The sequence below is a fragment of the Thermobia domestica genome, chromosome 17 (genome assembly GCF_964235325.1).
Source record: "Thermobia domestica chromosome 17, izTheDome1.hap1.1, whole genome shotgun sequence".
NCBI lineage: Eukaryota > Metazoa > Arthropoda > Insecta > Zygentoma > Lepismatidae > Thermobia > Thermobia domestica.
The window spans coordinates 102,430,330-102,455,006 of record NC_137470.1 but is presented as its reverse complement, the minus strand read 5'-3'; the positions used below and the strand labels follow the sequence as shown (position 1 = coordinate 102,455,006).

The 24,677-nt window shown below is 35.2% G+C and overlaps 1 protein-coding gene and 1 long non-coding RNA gene across 5 annotated transcripts in view; one reads left to right on the top strand and one right to left on the bottom strand.

The window, feature by feature from the left end:
* The window catches only part of LOC145673925 (uncharacterized), a 1,349,238-nt gene that overhangs the window by 439,662 nt on the left and 884,899 nt on the right, over positions 1-24,677 (top strand). The window lies entirely within an intron of this gene.
* Positions 1-24,677, bottom strand: part of LOC145673927 (uncharacterized) — a 259,021-nt gene that overhangs the window by 115,138 nt on the left and 119,206 nt on the right. The window contains exon 1 of one of the 4 annotated variants that reach the window (XR_014128864.1): positions 6,517-6,804. The exons of 1 other annotated variant lie outside the window; for it this stretch is intronic. This is a non-coding gene — a long non-coding RNA (uncharacterized LOC145673927). Of the gene's footprint in view, positions 1-6,516; positions 6,805-24,677 lie in introns of those variants that run through there. 2 more of the 4 variants (XR_014128865.1, XR_014128866.1) reach the window with 2 other exon arrangements.

Sequence of the window (24,677 nt, the reverse complement as noted above, 5' to 3'; positions counted from 1 at the left end):
AGTCACTGAATTACTCCTTGAAATTACAAAATAAAATTGATAGATTTTTAAAAGTTCACTGAATGTTTTAATCAATGTTATTGTTGTTTCAATGTTGTTCCGAAAAATGCACCACTGCTTCTCGTCTCAATTTGCCGTAAATTTTGATCTATATATGTAACTAATGTCAGATCAGGAGCATATTAGTCAATTTATAAATATGTATTACTTGCTCAATTACTTACATGATGTAAACTGTTTAAGATTTTCTTTCATTTCTTGTATTTTTTTTTCTTTTAGACAAAATGCAAAATAAATATAAATCTTATTAAATACCGGACAATTCAAAAATAGTTTGTCTGCCGGACATGTTGAAAAATAATAAAAGGAGGACATGTCCGGCTAAAGCCGGACCGATGGTAGCCCTATATGACAGACTTTCAAAAAGAGGATATTTCTTTTTCTTCTTCTGAACTTTTTTCCTAGTTAGCTACGAGTCGGTTTTTCGGATCGTTGTCTTCCACCAGTTTCTATCTTGTGTCATGTCCACTGTGACACCACAATGCATTATATTATTCTTCACGCAATATTCCCCCTTTTTGTTCGGTCTCGCGCTCGTTTCCTATTCATTTCTGTAACATCCACCCCGTAAGCTACCTATTCCGAAGGTATTCTTCTTACATGCCAAATCATCTAAAATGTTCTGGCAGTTTTTCTACTACTGGTCTCACCTTGACTGTTTTCTGGATCGTTTTATTCTTAATGTTATCCTTCCACGTTACTCCACATCTTTACCGCAGGATCTTCACCTCCGCAACATGCAACTTCTGTTCTATCTGCTTCGATGTCCATCATTCAGCTTCGTACGCGTATAATACCGCAGGCCCCACTACTGTTTTTTCTTAATTTTCCTTTAAGGCGTATCGATACTCATGGTCACTCAATAGTTCTGCCACTTGTCTTCATTTTGTCCAGCCGCAGCTGATTATGCTATTTTCATCTTTCTCTATTCCTTCATTTCCCTGTAGCATTGATCCCAAATACATGAACTTCTTTCTTACCCCCTTCTTCTTTGTCCAGTCGTGTTCTTGTATTTCCGCACTGAGAAAAATCTGTTCTTTCGACAGCGGTATATTGTAAAAATATACAGAATCCTCTTCCTTACTACAGAAATCGGTACGGAGCATACGTTATCCGTATGTTTCATAGGCACTGCCCTTAGATGTTACATCATGCCGTTGCAGGATGTCTGATATCTAACAGTCTTCCTTATATTACATACATAGCCTATATGTATGTTACCTTCATCAGCTATATGTTATATACGTCCATTTGTATGTAAGATCCTGACCGCTAATATTGTTTCATTCAGAAAGTATGTACAGATGGAACACTTATAGAGAAAGTATTATAAAACATGCGTTTTCAGTTATACGTTTGTTGTACGTTAAGTCCAAAAACTACAGGATTTACAAATGTAACATACGATTTTACGTACGCCACACACATTTTTTTTCTCAGTGCGATTACATTTTTGCTAAATGGGCAATGTAAACATTATGTCTTATTTATTTTATTTTATTTTATTTTATTTATTTATTTATATTTTTTTACCAATTCTAATCCATTTGCCGTCCAATACTTCTCTCCAGGTACTTAATTCTCTCCAGGTATTTACCCGCCACCCTATAATATGTAAATAATTTCTGAAAGGGAGAACCACAAACAGCAGAAGCTCGACCTCTCCCTGAATCGCTATAAAGATTGGTAAGTAACTGTTTTGTACTCATATACATATTAAAAAATTCTATTCTATTCTAATTCCTCTTGTAGTCATGAACGTAGTCAAGAGGAAACGGTGGGATATATACCCCTAAATTTTGGTCAAGGAATAAAGTGGAAAGATATTAAAATTAAAACTGAGCAAAAGAAAAGAAGGGAAACAATACAAAATAATGACCCTAATCAAATCTACTCTCAGATTTAGTATTACGATAGTAGACTGGAATTTAATACGCATAGGACGAGTTTCCCCAAACTAGATTAAGCTGCTACTCTGAAGTAAGACACAGTAGTGTTTCTTAGCGTGATCACTTCGAGTAAATCGACTACTCTAGAGATAATATTTACTCTACCGAGTCTGGGGTTTAAGTTTGAATTTCTGCAAGACAGGACAATGCTTGGGAAGTTGAAACAGTATTTGCTAATGATTCGAGTGAAGATGATATTTATGTTGCGATTCGTCAAGCAATATGAACAAGATAAAGAGTAAATTTGTTCGAGGAGTACTGTGATATTGAAATTGTAATATCTCCGGTTGAATAAAGGTAAGTAACTTGTACCTACTCAGCAATTGTGAACATGTTAGAATTTTTTTTTCTGTGACATGTAATTTGTTTCTTATTTTCTTTGCTGCTACGTGTGTATTTCGGTGTAATAACAGAAAATCAACAGTTCGACAATTTTATATTAGGCCTATATATTTAACTGAATTTTGAATGTCGAATGTGAATGCGTGATCTTTGGTTTTTATTAGCTACTGGGTTACTCACTTCTAAATATTAATATGATAATACTGAGAAGAACTGCTCAGAAAAGCACCTCACATTAAGAACTCACTTGTACTCAGTTTTTAAAAGCTGTACCAGACAAAGTTGTACTCAATGTTGAATGCTTTGAACGGTAAGTACATTCATGCGTATTTGAGTTTTTAACACTGAGTCCAAAGACGACCTCAGTGTGAAATGCTTTGCTCAGCTGTCCTTCCTTCTCCTTAGATATTACCAAATCTAATATTTGTCAGTAAATAACGCAGTAACTAATAAAATCCTAGATCGTGAATTCATACTTAATATTGAAGGTTCAAACTTAAGCATACAATCAAAAACACTTTCAAGTAGTATTCCGAAGCATGTTTTCGACTGACAACAAACGCTCCGTACTAAGCGAGTGGCAAACACATTATTACATCTGTAGTCAGAGACAAATTAGTAGCGTCGATAGTTTAGACAAGAGGAGTGCCTAGATTTCAGGTGGTACGAGCTGTCCTCTATCTGAAACTCTTTTAGTAATATTTAACTCTTTTCACTATATTTTGTAGTGAGTGTATGCCTATACTTTTAAGAGAAATGAGAGGTTCATTTTCTTTTAACTAGTAGATAGCTAATAAATTGAAATTTAATGATTTTAGGTGTATGTGTTTCCCAGTCGCAGTGTGCAGATTTATAGACTATAAACAAAGTTTCTGCAGCAGAAACGTCAAAGGATTTTCATATCCATGTCCCTCCTCTAAATGAAATTCCGGCTACGTGCCTGCTTGCAGTGCTGCTTTGGTCTCATTCACCAGCAGAATGTCGTACTACAAGGTGCTAACGTTTGGATATCCATTTAATGTCGTTCATCAATTGTAATCTCGTCCATCACAACTTGCAGCAAAAGATAAGGGATGAGATCCCTGATGAAATCTTACTTTCACTGTGAAATCTTCTGTTATTCCTCACGTCCTATGTAAGTAAGGAACGCGTGTCTAGATTTCACAAAAATATATATGTTACTCGACAAATCTCTTAATAGCATATTGAGGAAATATAATTTTACTAACGTTTACAATAAATTTTACGTTGTTTCCTTATCGTTTATACTGTAACTAGATGTATTGTATTTCCTTGGAAATTGAACATTGTAGGAATATAAACATTAACAATAATTTCCAAATATATATATTACAAAAACTCAAGAAGTTGTCTGTACCATGTACCATTACAAAGAAGATATTTTTCCAGTTTCTTTAAAACACAACCAGAAAATTTTTAGGATCGGCAAAAGGAAACATGTCTGGATAAAAAAGAACGTCTGGTGATCCTATTTTTTAGACATTTTTGTTGCTTTCAAGTGACAATAAAAGAAAAATGTATGATGATCATAAACAAAGTGACTGGTTGATGTGGATCTACAATGAAACCATATGAGCTCCAATTGGGAATCGAGCACAGATCTCCCACGCCAAAGATGCGTACTCTAACCACGTAGCCAAGAGGGAACTCAAAAATCGAATTCGAGATTTCAATGCATTGTTTTGAACTTAAAGTTATATAAGCTTCTTTGAAATCTAAGTTTATTTCCGGTAGGAATTTGTGTTATTAAAGTACGTAACACTCGTGATTAATTTTTTTTTTTTTAATGAATTCATTCGACATACAGATATTATGCAATTTGGAAGACTAAGCCGTGTATTATCAATAACATTTATATTATTAAATAAACAACTAACTGCTTCCAGATATTTTATAGCCCAAAAATCTGTAGAAGCAATTTATGACGTTGTAATTCTATACCTTAGCAGAGAAAAGACTATGTCAATTGGTAATTTTGAATTATGACCACCAGTTTCTTCAAAGTAATGATATATTTAACAGAAGAACGAGCCAATGCCCTTTGGTTAGTACATGTATCTCGCACTACTATAATAAATAAGTAGTTTTATGTTAATAATTAAAGAAAAGCATAAAACAAACCATGAACACATCCTTTTGTGTTCATATTGGTGTTTATGTAAGCTACCATCACGTTTCACAATTTGATACATTTTTTTCTATGAGCTTTCAATATTGTTCAAAGAAAGCAATGAGAGTTCAGTCTGTGAAATATATATATATATATATATATATATATATATATATATATATATATATATATATATATAGGGTTACTATAAATGATTGAAGCGATTTCATAAATTCACTATAGCTCTAGAATTCGAGATATTTTTGACAAAACTCAACAGTAACGTAGAAAAGCTCAAAAAGTTTTGTTTGTTGCCCACAAGATTTCTCCCACAAGAGCAGCAGTGAGGCAAGAGAGCAACAGGTGCAGGGAATGCATTTCATGTCATGACCTCCACGCTCTCTTGACCTAAACCCATGCGTAGACCTTTGTTTTTTTGTGTGGGGTTATGTGAAAAATTCATTGTTCACACCTCCTCTACCAGCAAACCTGCCTTAATTGCAAGCCCCCATCAACAATGATTTTGAACTCATTGGTAGGGACATGCAGCGCCGAATGTGGAAAGAACTTGATTTTTTACTTGATGTCTGTCGAATCACTAAGGGGGCACATATCAAACATCTGCAATTGTTAACAAACACTTTTTGAATTTTTCTATGTGCGAGAAAAAATATCGCATTATATACAGTAATACACTTATTATAGAACTGTGAAATCGCTCCAATCATTTATAATAACCCTGTATTTATTGGACATTTTTGGATCAAAAGGTCCAATATATTTCAGCGAAAATTTTTTGTAGACCTTACATCTGGAGAACAGCATATAGTGTAGCCAAACCCAAACTATCACTTAACTTAATATGATGTCCTTATTCCGAAAAAAAAAAAATCGTTCAAACATTTTGTGGACCCGGATCAAAAAAAAAAAAAATATATATATATATTGGCCAAGATCGCAATCGTTTAATGCATTTTTTGGATCATTCCTAAAGTTCTTATTTATTAATTGTTTTAAAAATATAACAATTAAATATTTGTTTTGAGACTACGAGAAAACAGAAATGAACCTAATGGTTATTTCTTTATTTAAATTGAAACTAAAATTTCAAAAAATCCCAACATTTCACTGATATAAAGCCGTAAAAATAAAGTTTTCTAAACACATTTTCCTTTTCTTTTTTTTAAACCCTTGCATCTTATAGTTTCCTTGGATTGAACATTAGTCCAAAACACAGAACAATAAAATTCAAGTGAATTGTGTATCACACTTAGTTGAAAATCTCAAACAATATAGATTGAACAATTTAATAAGGTAAAGATTATACAAATTGTTATGACTAACATTAAATGTATTATTATAAAATATTCATGATAGTCTTAAAGTATTTTCAAAAAATGATTTTTTTTCTGTTAATACCAGAATAAAATTTAAGAAAATAGTTATACTATTTTAAAAATATGAAAAGACTGGTATTAACGTGTGTTTAAAACAGTAAAAAATGATAATTTGCTTCCATTTGAGAGAATAGTTCATGGTTTGTGGGAACATCATGACTAACAAAAGTGGCCCCCACTTGAAAGGATTTTCTGAAACACTGTTTCAGACTGCCAGTGGACACAGTATTTCCTGTTTCTTAAATCTTTTTTTTTTTTCATCTACCCCTGAGATTAAAAGCACTCATGCGTCCGTGACCTTGTATTAAATTATAGTGTAAAACAAGGTTACTACTAATAATACATACTAAATTGATTTGGATAAACACTAATATTATCATGTATTATGCACTCGTAAGTTGGAGTGCATGAAAGCATCAATAAAAAAAAATCAAAAGCCCTTCGAACATTGTGGAGGATTACCCAACACAGATAAAGGAACCTAGGGACAAGTAGAAAAAACAACTTACAAGCCTAAGAACATAGGTTTGATAACAATGTCTTTCTAACATTGTGAAACATTATAAAAGGCAAGGGTAAACAAGTCCTTCATATTAACCACCAGATAGTGTCAGAAAGACAAAACGTTTGTACTTACTTCTCATTGATGCGGAAACAAAGGCACATAGTAAATGAACGAGACCAAAATTCATGAAGCCTTCTAAGTTGTGGTATAATGAATGAACTGGAAGTAAAGTGTAAGGAGTCGCCCCTGTAAGAACATATCACAAATGAGCAGATGCTAAGCTTTTTGTTAGGATCGACCGAGATGAAAAGTTGTCGCGTCACTATTCATAGTGCACGTGTGGATAAAAAAAATTAAAAATAAAAAACATCAATTGCATCTAACAATAGAAGAAGTGCATATGGAAGTTCGTTGTGTACGACGAGCAGATGATTCAGTTCTGTTCTCAATGCACGATTTTACATCGCTTGAAAGTCAGTAGACTAGCGATTTTCAAAAATGGCCTCGTTCATCAGGGAGAGGTGGTCTATTGAAAACCAGTCTCATACATTGCTTTTGTAGCTCGCTATACGGCAAAATCTGTGCTTACTCTTCTGTTAGATAAGCCCAAGCTCCGAATGTTTTGCATGGATCAGAAGAATTCAACCTAATGAGAATTGCCTTCAGCTTTCCGCAAACGGCAAGGGTAAAGAATAAATTAAGGTATATATCTGTGATGAGTAAATGGTACATCTTCAAGAGAGTAGTTGAGAGGATTGTTGGGTTGGAGCTTGTTAGTTTTGAACGCTTGCATTAGATGCGGAATTTTACGTGCATACATTTTCACGTAGAATCTAAATCAAATATATTTAAATCGGGAATCGAACACGAAATGTGAGATGAAGGGAAAGTGATGACATAAGTGAAGTTCGGAGAAAATGATGTATGGCTGAGATATAATTTTCTGTATCTTTATATTTTATATATTTCAGTTTAATGTCCCACGATTTTGCACTTCTAAGCTAAGAGAGACGACGATTAACGCAACTGAATGATGATAGAAGAATTGGTGGAATGAAAAAGTGGGAGAGAGCGGAAGTACCCCGAGAAAACGTACGGGCACGTTGTTGTTCATCACTGAGCCAATGTGCCATCCTCTGTGTCTCTATAGTGAAACTTAGAAAGAACAGAAACCCTATTTAGATTAGGGAGACAAGAAATTATACAAATTTGTTCATCTTTGAAATTGTATGGGGAGGAAGATATTTTATTATGTTAATATATAAATACTGCGTATAATATCCCATGCTGTTATACATGATATATTATGGTGTCCTATGCTGTGATACTTATTCCATTCGTTTACGTACGTACATGCTGCTTATTAAAATTATGTATTGTTTTGCCATAGTTCAGAAAAAAATAAGGGTCGATTAATATAATTACTCATGAAACGACTTTTAATGTTTAACGGTTCAAAATTTTGAGCTTCTATCTTCGTTCATTTTTAATAGGAGTATCTGTCAAGGAAGGTTTGATCCGCTCCCAAGTAAGTTTTTGGTGGAGAACATCGTGTTCGTCGGTTTCTCGGAGGATTTTCGTTTCCTCTCACGTTCTCATTCCCCTAATTCTTCCATAGTCACTCACTTGCCTTAGTTATCCGTCTCCCGTAGCCTAAATGTCATAATCGTGGGACGTTAAACTGAAAGATTTCACGTTTACGTTTTTACTCCACAGTGAGCAACGTGAAGACTGAGAGTCCTTGATTTCTACCACTTCTGATTTGATTAGGATTAGGATTAGGAATTAAATTTCTGGGCTCTTGGCATCTTATAGCCATTTAGCCCGTCACGTATATGAGGGATGACGTCTCTTGGCGAGCACACTATCCGATGAAGGGGAAGGAAGGAAGCGGCCTGAGACCAGTATGTTAGATACCATCCCGGCATTTGCCTGGTGTGAATGAGGGGAAACCCAGGAAAACCTCACTCAGGATGGCTGGCCTGAAAAAGCTGTTACACTTTTCCAATCGGGTGTATCTTCGGAAATCGAACTCAGGGCCGCTCGCACCAAAGGCGAGAGCGTTAGCGACTACGCCACGCGGGGCCACCACTTCCGATTTGAGTATAATCTCCATAATCGAATGTGAATCCTAACTTTTCATTATCCTCTATATCCTGACTAAAATTGACTCACCAAGTAGTTGTTGAGATTTTACGAACACATATTTTATTTTGCAGACGGGCGGGGACAAACAGAGTAAATAGATAAAGAAGTTTTAGTGAACCAAATTCATTAAAAATTAGTCCATTAGTTGAATTTTCTTCTCTAGTTCGAAGCAATAAAAGTTTTTTTTTTCTACCAATGCGACTTTCCTCGAGAGCCATCGCTGCAATCTAAGAAATGAAGCTTGACTTCAAATTTACTGGAAGGTCCAGTCTGCAAAGTACTTTCTGGATACATATTCTTAGCTATTCTGATCTCTACCTAGGTAGTAGATAGCATGAAAAAAGAAGTCAAGAATACAGCTTGAGCAGCGATATCTGATTGCGAGCTCTCCAAGTCTTCAATTATCCTATTTGTTTCTATAAAGATAGACGTATGATTGATTGACAAAATTGCATATTGCAACGCGAATAAGTAATAGCTCCTACGATGTTGTTTTTAGCTGAGTCTTGGTGACATGTTTCAGGGTCGTGAGACCTTAATCAAAATCCAACGAAAATAGGTGTTGTCCGTGCTTGACATGCAATGTAGCTTCACCTGCTATTTAGGAGGGATAAAATGAGTTTTCTCCCTCTCCTCTTCTCTTTTAGCATTTGTCCACTTTTTATTAACATTGTAAAAAAAAAAAGTTTTGCCATGCTTCCCCTGAAGCAGTGTTACTTCGTAAAGAAGATCTTTTTTCCCTTCAGCGGAGATGAAAGAGAAAAATGTACGGACTGTTACGTGATTACAATATATATATATATATATAAATCCTCTGGTAGGGAATAGGTCTAAACAGCTTCCGCTCTGCAATTCTGGCTGTAACTCATGTTTGCTTTAATGAAGTAATCTTGCGCTGTTTTCCGTCAACTTGAACCCTAAACAAAGTGAATAGCTAGCGAACTTCTTTCAACAATCGAGTAGCTTCGTCAAATATGGGTCATTAGAGTGATTCAATTACGCAACATCACTGACTGTTAGTAATAATATACAGGACATTTCAAAATTATTTGGACCGTTCAATTTGATATATAACCAATGTTGAAGAAAGGAAGAAATAAAAGATTTGTTACATTACATTTGACTCTTCTTTCATTTCACTGTTTCAATCTTTTATCGCCACCAGCGGTTAGACATGCCATTTTCGGACCACTTTCTATGGTAATATTTATTTTGAAACCCTCTAACACCTGTTACAATTTGGTCAGATAATTCTCAATCTATATAAATATATAAAACGATAATCATGCCTATTGTGTTGTATTGTTGCGGAACATGATCGTTTACTCTGAGGGGGAAAACGCAGTCTGAAAGTATTTGACAATAAAATCCTGAGGACCCAAGAGGAACGGGAAAGGTTAATGACTGAAACTTCATAACGAGGAACAACATAATTTATGCGGTTTGAAATGAAAGGAAATGAAATTTTTGAGTTCTACGTCCCACAGTTATGCCGGTTAGGCTAAAGGAGACGGTGATGATGAGAGATGAATGAAATGATGAAATGAAGAAAGTGGGAGGAAACGGGAGAACCCCGAGAAAACTCACGCACACGGTGTTTGTCCACCACAAAGTTCACTTGGCTGGGGCAGGGAATTTATGCGGTTTACCAAGCATTGTTAGTCTCATCTAGGAGGCTCAGGTAGGCAGGCCAAGTAGCCAGAATGGGAAAAAATATAAAACGCTTTCAAAGTTTTGACTGGAAATCCGATCGCAAAACGACCATTAGGAACAGTGTTCTAAGGGGGAAAATGCAGAGACAGTATGTTTGATCGAGATTTTGACTCGACATACTGGTTATCTAAATGTTGAATACAGTGAGGGTATGTTGCCTAAAATATTGCATTCTATTTCTATGACTGAAAACAAATTGGAGAGCTTCTCTGTAGTTACAGGTGGGACATAGAGAGACTGATCCCCTATCAACAACTTTCAATAAAGAATAATACACGAAAATGCTAAAGAACCAAGTTTTTATATTAACAATTTCCTGCGGGAAAAATCACGGATCCCTCACTTCACTAACGGATATTCCAAACTTCCTGAAGATCTGCTCCCACAGCAGACAACCCCTAAATCCGCCCATGCTCAAAACACGACATTTATATGCATTAAGGCAAGAAAACACTCATACACACATAAGAAAGAAAAAAATCAATATGGCACATCAAAATATAAACTCGATGAACTTCTTTGAAGACACCACTTTTTAAAAACAAAAGGTAGGAACAAGATAACAAAAATGTCAGTGTTGTCAACTTAGAAATTATTTCTACATAAGAAATAAAATATTCTTACGTGCAAAGCTATTCGTCAATTACGTTGTATAAAAATGGATTTATTAAAGATATTTTATCATAGATTTCCAGTGACAGTATGTCTTGACCAATGAAAAACCAGAGGTGGTATGATTTTATCACTGAAAAACCAGAGGCGGTATGGCATATTACTGCATACCGTCTCACTTCGACCACTGATTAGGAAGACCTAGGCGCAGATGAGAGGACAATATTAAGATGTATTTCGCAGAAATAGGAATACAAAGTATAACCTGGATCCAGTTGGCTAAGAACAGAAGTCAATGAACAGGCAGCTTTTGTGAGCACAGCATTAAACCTCCAGATTCTATAGCCCATAGAGTTAGTTAGATAGTTTCCGAGCGCCTTATACATATTTTGATCTGTGAAAACAATATGTAATTTCACAAAAATGCAACGCAAGTGTGTAGGTTGCATGACACTGGCAAGTTACAAATGCTCAAATGTAAGCTTCTTTTCTTTTCTCTGCACAATCCGTTTATCCTACTTCATCCAAACACGTTTCGCCATGCTCTTGTCGGTGGTGTACACCAACCAGAGTATGAATCCGATCCAGTTGCTGGGTGTACAAACCATTATGCAACATCAACCCTCCAGTATAGACCGTTTCTCACTACACTATCTCCCCTCCAAAGAACTGGATTACAGAACACTGCCACCTGCATCAGCTCTCTACTGTTTAAAGGCGGATTCGAATCAGTATAGAGTAATTTACGTGTGTCTAAGGCAACTGCTCGTATCGGATATCGAACTCTGGATCACGGATGCAAAAAGCATGCGAGTTAGCAACTATCCATAGGTAGTGGTGGGTGTAGAGCTAAAGTAAAGCAGGGCCGCAGTGGCTCAGTGGTAGAGCGTTCACTTCTGGTGGATGGAGCCCTTGGTTCGATCCGAGCCCGCGCCCAGTGAATTTTGTGGTGGACAAACACCGTGTGCATGGGTTTCCTCGGGGATCTCCCTTTTCCTTCCACTTCCTTTATTCCACCATTTGATTCGTTTCTCGCTATCACCGTCTCGTTTAGCCTAGCCGACTTAACTGCGGGGCGTAAAACTCAAATAGTAGTATTTTTTGTCAACGACGATATTTGTTTTATTTTATCAACGACGACATGTCCATAAAGAACCTACTTTCATACAAACAGAAAAGGTTATCGAAGTAAGGACATTACAGTTAAATATAAGAATAACAGCTGGTAGGGCCGACCTATACCCATTTAGGTCGGCCTATGACCTCGCACCTCTTAAACCCACAATTCTACCGAATTTCAAGTTCCTTTTCCTATTTCCAGTACTAAAAGATAAGATTTTGTATCCCAAGAAAACGCCCATTTAAATAACATGGAGATTTTTCGTTTCCCCTTTAGACCTCCTAAAAAGTAAAAATATGCAGTTTCGGCAACTTTCCTCTGGGTCAGTCCCAGAAGGCTACAATCGTGCTAAATTTCATCATTGTAGCTCTACAGGAAGTGCCTAAACATTTTGGGGTGTAAAAAGTATCCCACATAAATAGCATGAGAAAGATTTTTCATTTCCTTATAAAACCACACTAAAGTCGGAAATTTGTAGTTTTGGTGATTTACTTACTTAACGCTAACGAAAACGTACAAGCACATCGAATTGCAAGGTTTTATTCCAAGTAACTGAAGCATGAGATTATAGGTCTAAAATAATGCCAATTTAAATAACATGAGAAATTTCATCATTCCCCTTCAGACACCCTAAAACTTAAAAATATTTACTTTTAGCAGTTTTCCTGTGGGTTAGTTCCGAAACTCTACATTCATACCAAATTTAAACTTTCCACGTGAACGGAAAGTGCCCGTTATTTTATGTCAGTGAGTGAGTGACTTCATTTAGTTTTATATTAGGATCTCTCTCTCTATATAAGCATCTTTGGTACAGATGAGGTAGTCAGTACTAATACTAGTTACTACAAAAGTATTTTCAAAATTTCTTAAAAGTGACTCAGTTTATACTTGTCACGTCACTGTTCAAATACTCACATATCATTAAAGCTTAAGAAGAAGAGTCTTCAATATTTATAGGACCAAAAAACAAAAAAAAGTCATAGAGAAGATCTCGTAATATTTTTATAAATTGAAGAAGCTATTTCGCGACGCCAGCCAGCACTTTGGTTTCCCATTTGTCTATATGGTAACATTGTGAGAGACGTTTCAGAACTGAATTTCTGAGTCGAAGCATTTTCTTTCTTTTTCCCTTCGTTTGTCGCTTCCTGAAACACAAGACTGGAGCCAGCCAGCGATATTACTGTATAACATAAAAGCAAGGTTAGTTTTAACATCTGCATTCGAGAATGCAATGTATTATCATATAGAACCATTGGTTGCTCCGCAACTATAGATAACATTTGTTTCAAAAATAGTTTAAAATCAGGATTTATCTATTAGAACGGAAACAATTGCGATAGTGATAATTATTTTAGATTTTTCTATCTTTGATGTTCCGCAAGATATCCCTTTCTATATTGAGTGCACACGAGTGATAAAAATTTTTATATTAAAACCCAGTAGCCGTGATTATAGGAAAATAGAAGGGAAAATTTCTGCATCACATGATCCATTCTGTGTTGAATCCGGCTTTTATCGAGACTAAACTCGTCTTTTGTGTATTTTGGTAGCTAAAAAATTAAGATGGTACGACAACATTGATGGGATATAGCGATCAAGTAGCGAATTGTGCGGTAACCAATGAAGATGGGGAAGCGAAAGCCCGGGATTCGCATTGGCCAGCAGAAGGTTTGCTAGCAGAGTCGACATGCCCTATTCGTGCCCCCGGCATCGCATTGATTGATCGGTTTTCGTCACGCATTTGAGTTGAAAATACCCTATTTTTTTCTTTTTTCTCTACATCTCACGTTTTATACTTTTATTTTATTTTTTTAAAAATATTCTTCGTTGTCAAGCGGTGAGCGGTGATAAAATTTCTGTACTCATCGCTGTAATTTTCTTACAGACATAAACTTGCCTGTACCAAATGTTGTATGAACCATCAGTTATGTTCTCAATTTCTCAATATAGCTATTAAGTGAATTGTATAATAATAATAATAATAATAATAATAATAATAATAATAATAATAATAATAATAATAATAATAATAATAATAATAATAATAATAATAATAATAATAATAATAGACAAATAAAAATGCATAAAGACTGGAAGAAAGCACCACTTCTGTATGAATAGTACACACTCGTAACAAACTTATTGTGTGATAATGGTAGTACCGTAATGACATGCATTAAATGACCCTGGCTTTGTTGTCAGTAAAGTTATTAATGTCGTTGTTCCAAATATCGTTGATAGTTTACTCAATAGTAATCTTCCGTGTGCGTGGGTTTTCTCGGGGTTCTCCCGTTTCCTCCCACTTTCTTCATTCCACCATTTCATTCATTACTCATCATCACCGTCTCCTTTAGCCTAACCGGCATAACCGTGGGACGTAAAACTCAAAGATTTCATTTCAATAGTAATCTATTATATAAGGCGTCATTATTATAGATAAAAGTTATATCAGTATATATGACAAGCCGTAGATTTTTTGGCAAACTGAGACAAGATTAAATTGTTTATGATATTATTATTATTATTATTATTATTATTATTATTATTATTATTATTATTATTATTATTACCATTTTTATTGTTATTATTACTTATGGAATGTACCTATTTTTGTGAAAATACACGAAATCCATCTGATTATGTCAATATGAAAATTTCACTGCTTTAAAAATTTAATTAATTATTTAATCTTTTCGGTGCCGTGGTGGCTCAGTGCTAGAGCGTTTACCTCTGGTGCATGGGAGCACTAGTTTGATCCCATCTCACGCCAAATGGATTTTGCGGTGGACAAACACCGTGTGCGTGGATTTTCTCGTGTTTCTCCCGTTTTTTCCACTTTATTCATTCCACCATTACATTCATTTCTTATGATGATCTTCTCCTTTAGCCTGGAAGGCATAATCGTCGGACGTAAAACTGAAAGATTTCATTTCATTTTTAAAAAATAATTTGATAAAGAACTTGATATGGGTGCTTCATATAAAAGAGAATATTTGCTGGTAGATACATCGTCACATGAAATAACATGTTTTGTGTATTGTAATGACTTTTAGTATGATGACTGTGACAGGATCTTAATTATAACGATTAAAAAACATCAATGTTACGAAGTGTGTGTATAGAAGACTTCAATATTATGACATGTTTCTTTCGATCCGCTGGACATGAAGACACTAAGTTTGGTATATGAAGGAATTTTCGATTCACGGAACACGAAAACCGAATTCACTTGCTTGAATCCCCTGATATGGGTGCATATATGGGAAACAAGAGGGGCAGTCGTCTTTCCCTTAGCACTCCACAACGTTTTACCTACTGAAAAAGGAAGAACAGAACACGGGAACTCGAATAAGATGACTAGATATTTCTTTAGTAAATACATTATTACTCCTATATATACACAGTATATCTAATATAAATAAAACTAGCTGAACCTGCGTTGTGTACTCAGCGCATCGTTCTGTTATGACCATGAATCCATGAGAACAGGCACTTTTCCGGACTTATGGAAAGTAAGTTTAGTGTGTCCGTCCAGTGCCAAAGTCTGGAAATAAAAGCAAAATACAAAACTTCAGACCTATATCTATATTATCTCCTTTTGCCAAAATTCTTGAGAGTATTTTATATATACGAATTGTGAATCACGTAAAGCCAATTATATCTATACATCAACATGGTTTCTTACACAATAGGTCTACTGCAACAAACCTAGCAGTTGTAACAAATTTTATAGCAACGGAGTTAGACAAAGGCGGCCAGGTAGACGTTATTTATGCCGATTTCAGTAAGGCATTCGATGTCGTAGATCATGATGTTCTAATGGCGAAATTAGCTAGCCTAAACTTTTCAAAATCGGCAATAGAATATATTGTATTGTATTTATGTAACCGGAAACAATCTATTCTATACAAGGGGCACGTCACCGAAAAGTTTGTTACTCTGTCTGGGGTTCCTCAAGGATCTCATCTGGGTCCTTTGCTATTTCTCCTACTTATTAATGTAATTCCACTTTTTATTGAAAACTCTGAGATTCTCCTATTCGCTGATGATCTCAAATTATATTCTAGAATTAATTCAACTGAAGACTGCATACAACTAGAACAAGACCTACAGCGAGTTCAAACATGGTGCGATGACAACAAATTAGTAATAAATGTATCCAAGTGTAAATCTCTGTCTTTTACGAGAAAAAGAAATCCTATCACTTTTGACTATACACTGAAAAAAACTAAATTGTCTAAACCAAGTACTGTCAAAGATTTAGGCGTTATTTTTGATCCTGAACTAAATTTCAATCAACACATAGATATGATAACAAACAGCGCATATAGAAACTTAGGTTTAATTTACAGAATAGGGCAAGATTTCTTCAGTGAGACAACGTTTACAACACTTTATTTTACATATGTTAGATCAAAATTAGAATATTGTTCTACTATATGGATCCCCAATAATAAAAAATACTTTCAAGAAATAGAAAACATCCAAACAAAATTCTTGAAAATGCTTACATACAAAAAAAAAAAAAAAAAAAACTAATTATTATCCCAAGCATTTTTCCTACAATGATCTAGTAAACAACTTTAATTTTCAAACTCTAGAAAAAAGAAGATGGATGTTGGACTTGTTATTCTTATACAAGTTATTAAATAATAAGATTGATTGTATGGAGTTGGTCTCGAAAAAATCATTGCAGATTCCCACTTGCAAAACCAGAGTAGAGAATACAGGGACATTTTATTGTGCAAAAGCCAGGAGCAGTATATTATGTAAATCCCATATGTGGAGGCTGTGTAAATTATACAATGATATTGTAAATAAGCTTGATAAAGTGGATGTATTTAGTCTTTCAGAAAACAGGTTCAGATCATATTTGAAACAAGAAATTTACTGTAGAAATAATTAAGAAATTTATATATGTAAAATTTGCTGTATGTACACAACACTGTAATTGGGTATTAAGCCTGTTGTGTTGTATATTAAATAAATTAAATTTTAAAAAATCTCCTTCCCACTGTGCATGTGTCCTTACTCACACAAGCAAAGGATAGGAGACTAACAAAGGAAATGAATTGCCATGTATAGATTTTGGAATGAGTTTGTAGCAAATTTGTAGAAGTAGCACGATATCAAGTGGAAATATTTTCTTCTAATGAATCCATGTCCGTCCGAGTACGCCTCTGCGTCTCTGGAGGCCCTTGAAGTTGCCAGCATGCAATAGATTTTGCCATTCAGATCTAAGTAAAGCGCCTGCTGTCCATCAACTCGCTATACGTAGCTTATCTACTGGTTGACTAACACTATAGTTTCGGCCAGTGGCGGCGGTTGGACGTCAAAAGTGGGGGGGGGGGGCAAGACATGATCTCAACATTTGTATATCAATGTTAGTTTTTTGGTTGCTTCTAACATTATGTTTGACGAAAGGTTGTATAACTATTAGGATACTGTATTTTCCCGTTAAAATACCGTATATCGTGTTTCATATTTTACTAAGTAAATTGACAAGAGCAACGCAAGTAGATACTAGCCCTTTGTACTCTTAAACAACGAAGGTGTAAGAAGAGATTTGATTCCTTGCTCATGAACATCTTAAAATTCTGTCTGGAAAATTGTGTGGTCAGATTAGGGGCTTATTTGATGAATTCGCAAAACAAATAGGATAATATTAATCGAACAGTAATGAAAAATGAGGCTTGTTTCGCAAATTATATTGAAACTGGAAATTAATGAGCAACTTATATTTTTACTTCCATGCATGTTATTACATGTTATTACTCTTAGAAAAACAGTAAATACTACAAGCATATGCTGCGACATTTAAAGAAATGCTTTTGCAGCTTCCCGAAAAATGTTGGTTGCCATTAGGTACAGTTTTCACTTTCTTGGAATACATCAAAACTCAACAATACTTAGAATCACTCCAGACTCCGGTTATGCAAAATAATCCTAAAACTAGGGATGCCCACGAGACAAGATTTCAGGCTGTTTCGTCTCGAAAATGTGCTGTAAAAGTGATGTCTCTACTCGAAAAATGTATTCTTCTCTATTGGAAGAGCCGTGTCTCGACTCGAATTTTGTCAGGAAAATTCTGTCTCGACTCGTCTCGTGCGCATCCCTACCTAAAACCTAGAATTATGTTGAATTCACTAAATTTAATTGTATATACAAAATTGTATACAGTATGTATACCCCTAAATTTATATATTACACTGCAAAACAATGCCGCGCCTTTGACGTGGGAGAGCCGGGTTCGATTCCTGGCGGGAGCTCATGTGATTTGTATTCCACGTTAATCAGTAGGTCCACGTCTCATATAGCCTCACTGCTGAACGGGATGTTAAACTCAAAAAAATCAAATCAAAATATTCCTTACCATTAGAAAGAAGAAAAGACATTTTAGTGTGTTTCTTCCAGACATGCTTTTGGGAGGCACTGCCCCCCGAAGCTCTGAGAGTATCCCACCTCCCGAACGAGACCAAAATAATACGTCTATAATATAATAATAAATAGAATAGTACCAGCAGTGCTCCCACCGGAATACTAAGTGTGCGCCCCGGAACACTGTTTCTGAAAGAAACACTGCTTGTGAAGAACTTTTTTTGCGAAATATTATCTCATTTAGTTCTAAAGCAACTGACTAACATATCGAGCCCTTGTAAGAAGAAATGAAAGTACACTCGAATTGTGGCACTCCAATAGGTTAATTTTTGGGCCATTTTTCGTGGCAATTAAAATGCAATTCATGTAGCTTTCTTCACTGTACGGGAAGACAACCAATACGTACTCACGGAACGGCAAATATTTTATGGCACCATTTTTATTCTATGAACTATTAATACATACAAAAACTTTATATTTCCAAATGAAATTATATACATTGATGGGTCATTTCAAAAAAGTGGGGGGCAACTGCCCCCCTTTGCCCCCCCTAATCGCCGCCCATGGTTTCGGCCTGCAGCAATGTTAGTCTTACGGGCTCGAAACGGCCCCTAAAATGTTGAGTAGAACAATAACGACACGACACTTTTTTTTTTTTTTTTTTTTTTTTTTGAAAATTTGAATGTAAACTGAAGAATCTACACAAAATTTGGAATCGACCAGTGAAAACGGCATAATTCTAGCTCTTGTGGTTTTGGAGGTCTCATTGTCGAAAGGATTACCGACAAACATATAAAGTATCTTGAGTAAAGATGCCCCACTGAGTGAAGACGCCCCTGCTCGAATTGCTCAAGGCCTGTGACTCGTGGTCACAGGACTTGCCATGTGCGTGTAAGGGTACACAGTGTTGAATAAATGTATGTGGAAGTTGCATCGGAGAAATAAGATGCTTTTGTTCAGACCTGTTCACAAAGCCAAGTTGCACTTATTTCAGTGTCTATAATTTTAGAGAGTGAAATGTAGTAATGCTCTTGACGGTAGTTAAATATAAGTACATGAATAAAACACAATTGCTTAAGAACTTCAGTCTTTTACAAATGCTAATGTGCTTTGTTGTGTCTCAGCGTCTATGAATATGTCCGTGATCGACTAGGGCGCCTTTGCTTCAAAACTGGGAAAGTTGCCGCAGTGAAATCGAAGCAAAGATGCCCCACTTTATACAGTGGCGGAGCCAGGGGAGGGCCAAGGGGGGCCAGGCCCCCTTGCTCAAATTCTTGGCCCCTCTGGTGGCCCCCACACACAGAGTGATACTGCTATAGGTCGACAAGTGGAGTCACCACAAGTCGCCTAGTTGATAGTCTCCACAAATGAAACTACTACCGAAACAGCAGAGTTACCAACTGCAGAATACCGTATGTTGCAGTAGTCTGCGTTCCGAGTAAAAAGGTTCAGGCAGCTCTTTTGTTTGTAGTACAGCAAGATCTAATTCATCGAAACCTGTATCGTACATGCATTGACCTCACCATCTGAACGTTCATTTTAACCTCTGTCCCTTGTTATCTTCTTTGTTTTCAACAAAGAATCAGAAAAAAGCAAAATCGGTCAGCATTCCTATTCACTTGAATGTTGAAAGTCATATAGATGCTTGCTTACAAATAGCATACACTACAGCAAAACATGACATTTGCGTTGAACTAAAGAAGTCTTCGTACGTTACTTATTATAATTCGTACACTAAGTAATTAATTTCCATTGATTATGGCGACAGAACAAATTGATAGCATCCATTAAATAATTTGGTATTATTATTTTCAAAGAATCTTAATACCGAGCCGTCTTGTTTAATATACAGTAAAAGAAGAGAACAAAAGTTTTTATCAGGTCCTATTTCTGCAAAAATCATTCTCTCTGTTGTTCGTATCCAGATCGCTTGAGAAAAATAAGATACTGAATACTACCTACACCTAGTACTTGCTACCGATAATGATTCTTCCTCTCGACTACCTTCCGTATTTGTCTCTAGTATGTCTTTTTTCCTAACGCTCTTAGCCGTTGGCAACTCTGTAGAAACCTTCTGCTATGACTTAACTAGCGATACTAGCGAATTCCAAGGAAAAGGATGTCAGCGTTTGGTGGACCTATATTACTAACTAAAGCCTGGGGAAATGTAGTAAAAATCAGTGATTTTTAAAAATAAATCGTTCAGAACTATTTTGTTTTAAACGATTTTAACTGTACCCTAATCCCAAAAATACTACTACTAGAGAAATTCCGAAGCTTATCAATGCCAGTGCTACAATCTCCTGATTACTAACCATCAGGTAAGATACCGAGATGATACAACTTGGTCGCGGCAGAGATGCTATTTTATGTAAAAGTGTTAGTTAGTCCTGTGACTAGGCTGTTTTACTCCGTTTTCTAATGTTTAGTAATTAGAGATATATGAGAAGTTTGTGGGACTGGTCCATGGATATTCCATACAGTGAATTCAGTCAGTGAATACCCAATTTTATCGCAGATTTATATTTGTTCTTTGTCAAAATATGAATTTCTAAGAAAATTAAGCATTCAGCATTTCTGAGAAAATTACATTGTGGGAATTATGCAGAACAGTAAATCAGTGGTGACGAATTTTTAACAGGATATTCTAACTAATAGCTCTCCTTCAAATCTAATCTGAAAACTAACTATATTAATTTAGTATCGACTACCGGATAATAGCGTTAAGTTGCTTCAACTACATTTGGATTTATTTTAAGGCTTTGAAACATTCGAAGCTCAGAGGATAGAAATAAGGGAAATGATTCGATAGGGCAATAAAAATTTCCCTACTGACGCCGAGGAAGAATTTTGGTAAACTCCTCAATCAAAATATTTACCCACGAGGGATCATCACATCATCTTCTGAATCTTAAGTTGATGTTCTACAGCTGAGATTTGGCCATTCGGTATGACTGTGAAGTGTTTATGTATTTGAATTCACATCAAATTCTAAAAGCTAGTTAAGGTAAACAAACTAAAGAAATAAAAATGCCACGCATGCTTCGTTTGGTATAAGGAGTCCCAATTGAAATGTCTGTTCTAACACCCTTTGATATCAGGAAAAGAAAAACACATTTCTTCTTTTTGCTTCAAAGAGTGTTTATTTTATAACTTTCATGAAGTAAAAGGAAATTCATTACTTAGTTTTAGATGCGGTATTATTATGCGGCATTAAACCAAATCTGAAACATGCGATATTTATTTACTTCCATCATTCCATCCGGCAAATTAGTGTGACCTGCACAAGTAAGAATTTTCCGGGCTGATAAAATTTGAGATGACTACTGAAATACTATAACATTGAGATTCGCCTTATCTCAAGTAGATGCAGACATGTCAGAAGGTTTGATTCTTGTAGACTAACTAGTTCAAAAGCTGTCGAAGATGAAGTCTGGAGAATATGACTCTCAACGACCAACATTCGAACAAATTTATCAAGAATGTTTGGAAACATGCAAAGAAAATGGTCTTGAAATTCCAGAGCCGGAAACAGATAAGTTATAGGGGTTCCTTGTGAAAACAAATTAGACATTTGCCTTCAAAATATCACAAATTCAATTTGGATGAATCTCTTCCTTCATTGGAGGCAGAAAACGAATTTTCTAAAGATAATGTACTAAGAAGCATTTTTCTGCCTACTATTGATAAGGTAATCACTAAGACGGAAAAACGCTTTGGATCACGTAGCAAAATCATTAGATCGATCACCGCTCCACATCCAAAAAGTGAAAACTTCCTAAATTACAACATTGTCGAGCCTATGGACCAGCATTATGGAAGTGATCTGGAAATATTCAAATGTGAACACAAAATCCCCCCAGAACAATTAAGTTGTATGAAGACGAGAGAAACCCAAAGTTGATTTCTTGATGAATTTACATCTTAGATCTTGATGTTGTTGTTGATAAGTTTGCTGCTGCCCACAAGAATAGAAAGATCCTCTTTTAAGTAGAGGCATGAACTATAAGTTATTTTCTTTACCTGTAAAAGTGTATTTCTCTGTTTCCACTTAAATCAACAAGTCACGCTTGTTTTAAACGCCGTGATTAAATAAATACTTACTTATATTAGAAATCAATTGTATTAAGGTACCCTAGTTGTTTGAGGTAGTAAATTCTTACATTTTCACTGTAAAAGAGTAAAATCATGAACAACAAAGATGAAAACATTCACACACACACACACACACATATATATATATATATATATATATATATATATATATATATATATATATATATATATATATATATAATGTGAATACAATTTTTCATTCATTGGAGATGGCCCCCTCAAAATTTTCTTGGGCCCTTCATTGGCCCCTCCTGGAAAAGATTCTAGCTACGCTACTGACTTTATAACACTAAATGTTAAAGACTTCTGTTCGGGACAACAAGTTTATGACGTGTTCCAAGGATTTGTACGTTCGTTATATTTTAAAAAATGTTTGATTTGAATGTGATACATTAATTGTTCTGTAATAACCTGTAATTAATTGTTTACTTGGAAGCAAACGGGAAATTATCGTTTGGAACAAGGGCTAGGTCTCCTGGCTGGGTTGCTGCTTTCAATGATGTAATATTCTATTTATAAACTTTTTTTTTTTATTTTCTCTCTTTACGTGATCAACATTGGACTGAATGGACTTCACATATAGAAATATGACACTAGTTTGCTAGCAAGTTGAATCAAAAGAATCTGCATAGATCGAGTTTTAAGTCATTTGTGCGAGCTGAATATGTATGAGTATAGTTCAAAATTCTAATATATATATATATATATATATATATATACAGTGGCGGCGGTTGGACGTTAAAAGTGGGGGGGGGGGACAGGTCATGATCTGAATATTTTATATCAATGTTAGTTTTTCTGGTTGCTTGTAACACTTTGTTTGACGAAAGGTTGTTTAACTGTTAGGATACTGTCTTTTTCAGTTATACCGTATATCTTGTTTCATATTTTATTAAGTAAATTGACAAGAGCAACGCAAGTAGGTACTAGCCCTTTGTACTCTTAAACAACGAAGGTGTAAGAAGAGATTTGATTCCTTGCTCATGAACATCTGTGTGGAAAATTGTGTGATCAGATTAGGGGCCTATTTAATAACAAATTTGCAAAGCAAATTAACAGAAAGGATAATATTAATCAAATAATCATAGTAATGAATAATAAGGCTTGTTTTGCAAAAGTTATATTGAAACTGAAAATTAATGAACAACTTATATTTTTAATTCCATGAATGCTATTATATGTGTTATTACTCTTAGAATGACAGTGAATACTATAAGCATATGCTACGACATTTAAAGAAATACTTTTGCAGCTTCCCGAAACATGTTTGCTGCCATTAAGTACAGTTTTCACTTTCTTGTAATATATCAAAACTCAGCAATACTTAGAGTCACTTCACCTTTCAGTTATACAAAATAATCCTAAAACCTAGAATTATGCTGAATTCACTAAATTTAAATGTATATACAAAACTGTATATGTACACCCCTAAACTCGTATAATACACTGCAAAATTAATATTCCTTACTGGGCTCCTTCGTGGCTAAGCGGTTAGCGTACGCGCCTTAGACGTGGGAGACCCGGGCTCGATTCCCGGAGGGAGCTCACGTGGTTCGGACTCCAAGTTGATAATTAAGTCCACTTCTCATGTAACTTCGCTGCTGAACAGGATGTTAAACTGGAAAAATAATCAAATCAAAATATTATTATTAGAAGGAAGAAAATACATTTTAGGAACTGTCGATTTTTGTACAATTAAAGGATAACTTGTGAAGGACTTCTTTTCTTGCGAAATGTTATCTCAATTAGTTCCAGAGCGGCTGACTAACATATCGATCAATTGCAAGAACAAATGAAAGTACGCTCGAATTGTGGCGCTCCAATAGGTTAATTTTTGATCCATTTTTAGTGGCAGTTCAAACGAAATTCCTGTACTTTCCTGTAGTAGCTTTCTTAATTCCACGGGAAGACAACCAATACGTACTCATAGAACGACAAATATTTTATGGCACCATTTTTATTCTATGAACCAATAATACCTACAAAACTTTATATTTTAAAATGAAACTATATATATTAATTGGGTAATTTCAAAAAAGTGGGGAGGCAACTGCCCCCCTTTGCCCTCCCGAATCGCCGCCCATATATATATATATATATATATATATATATATATATATATATATATATATATATATATATATACTTGTTGGATAGGTCCTGCGACACATTTGATTTGTCACTACTTCCTTTATCTAGTTGAATT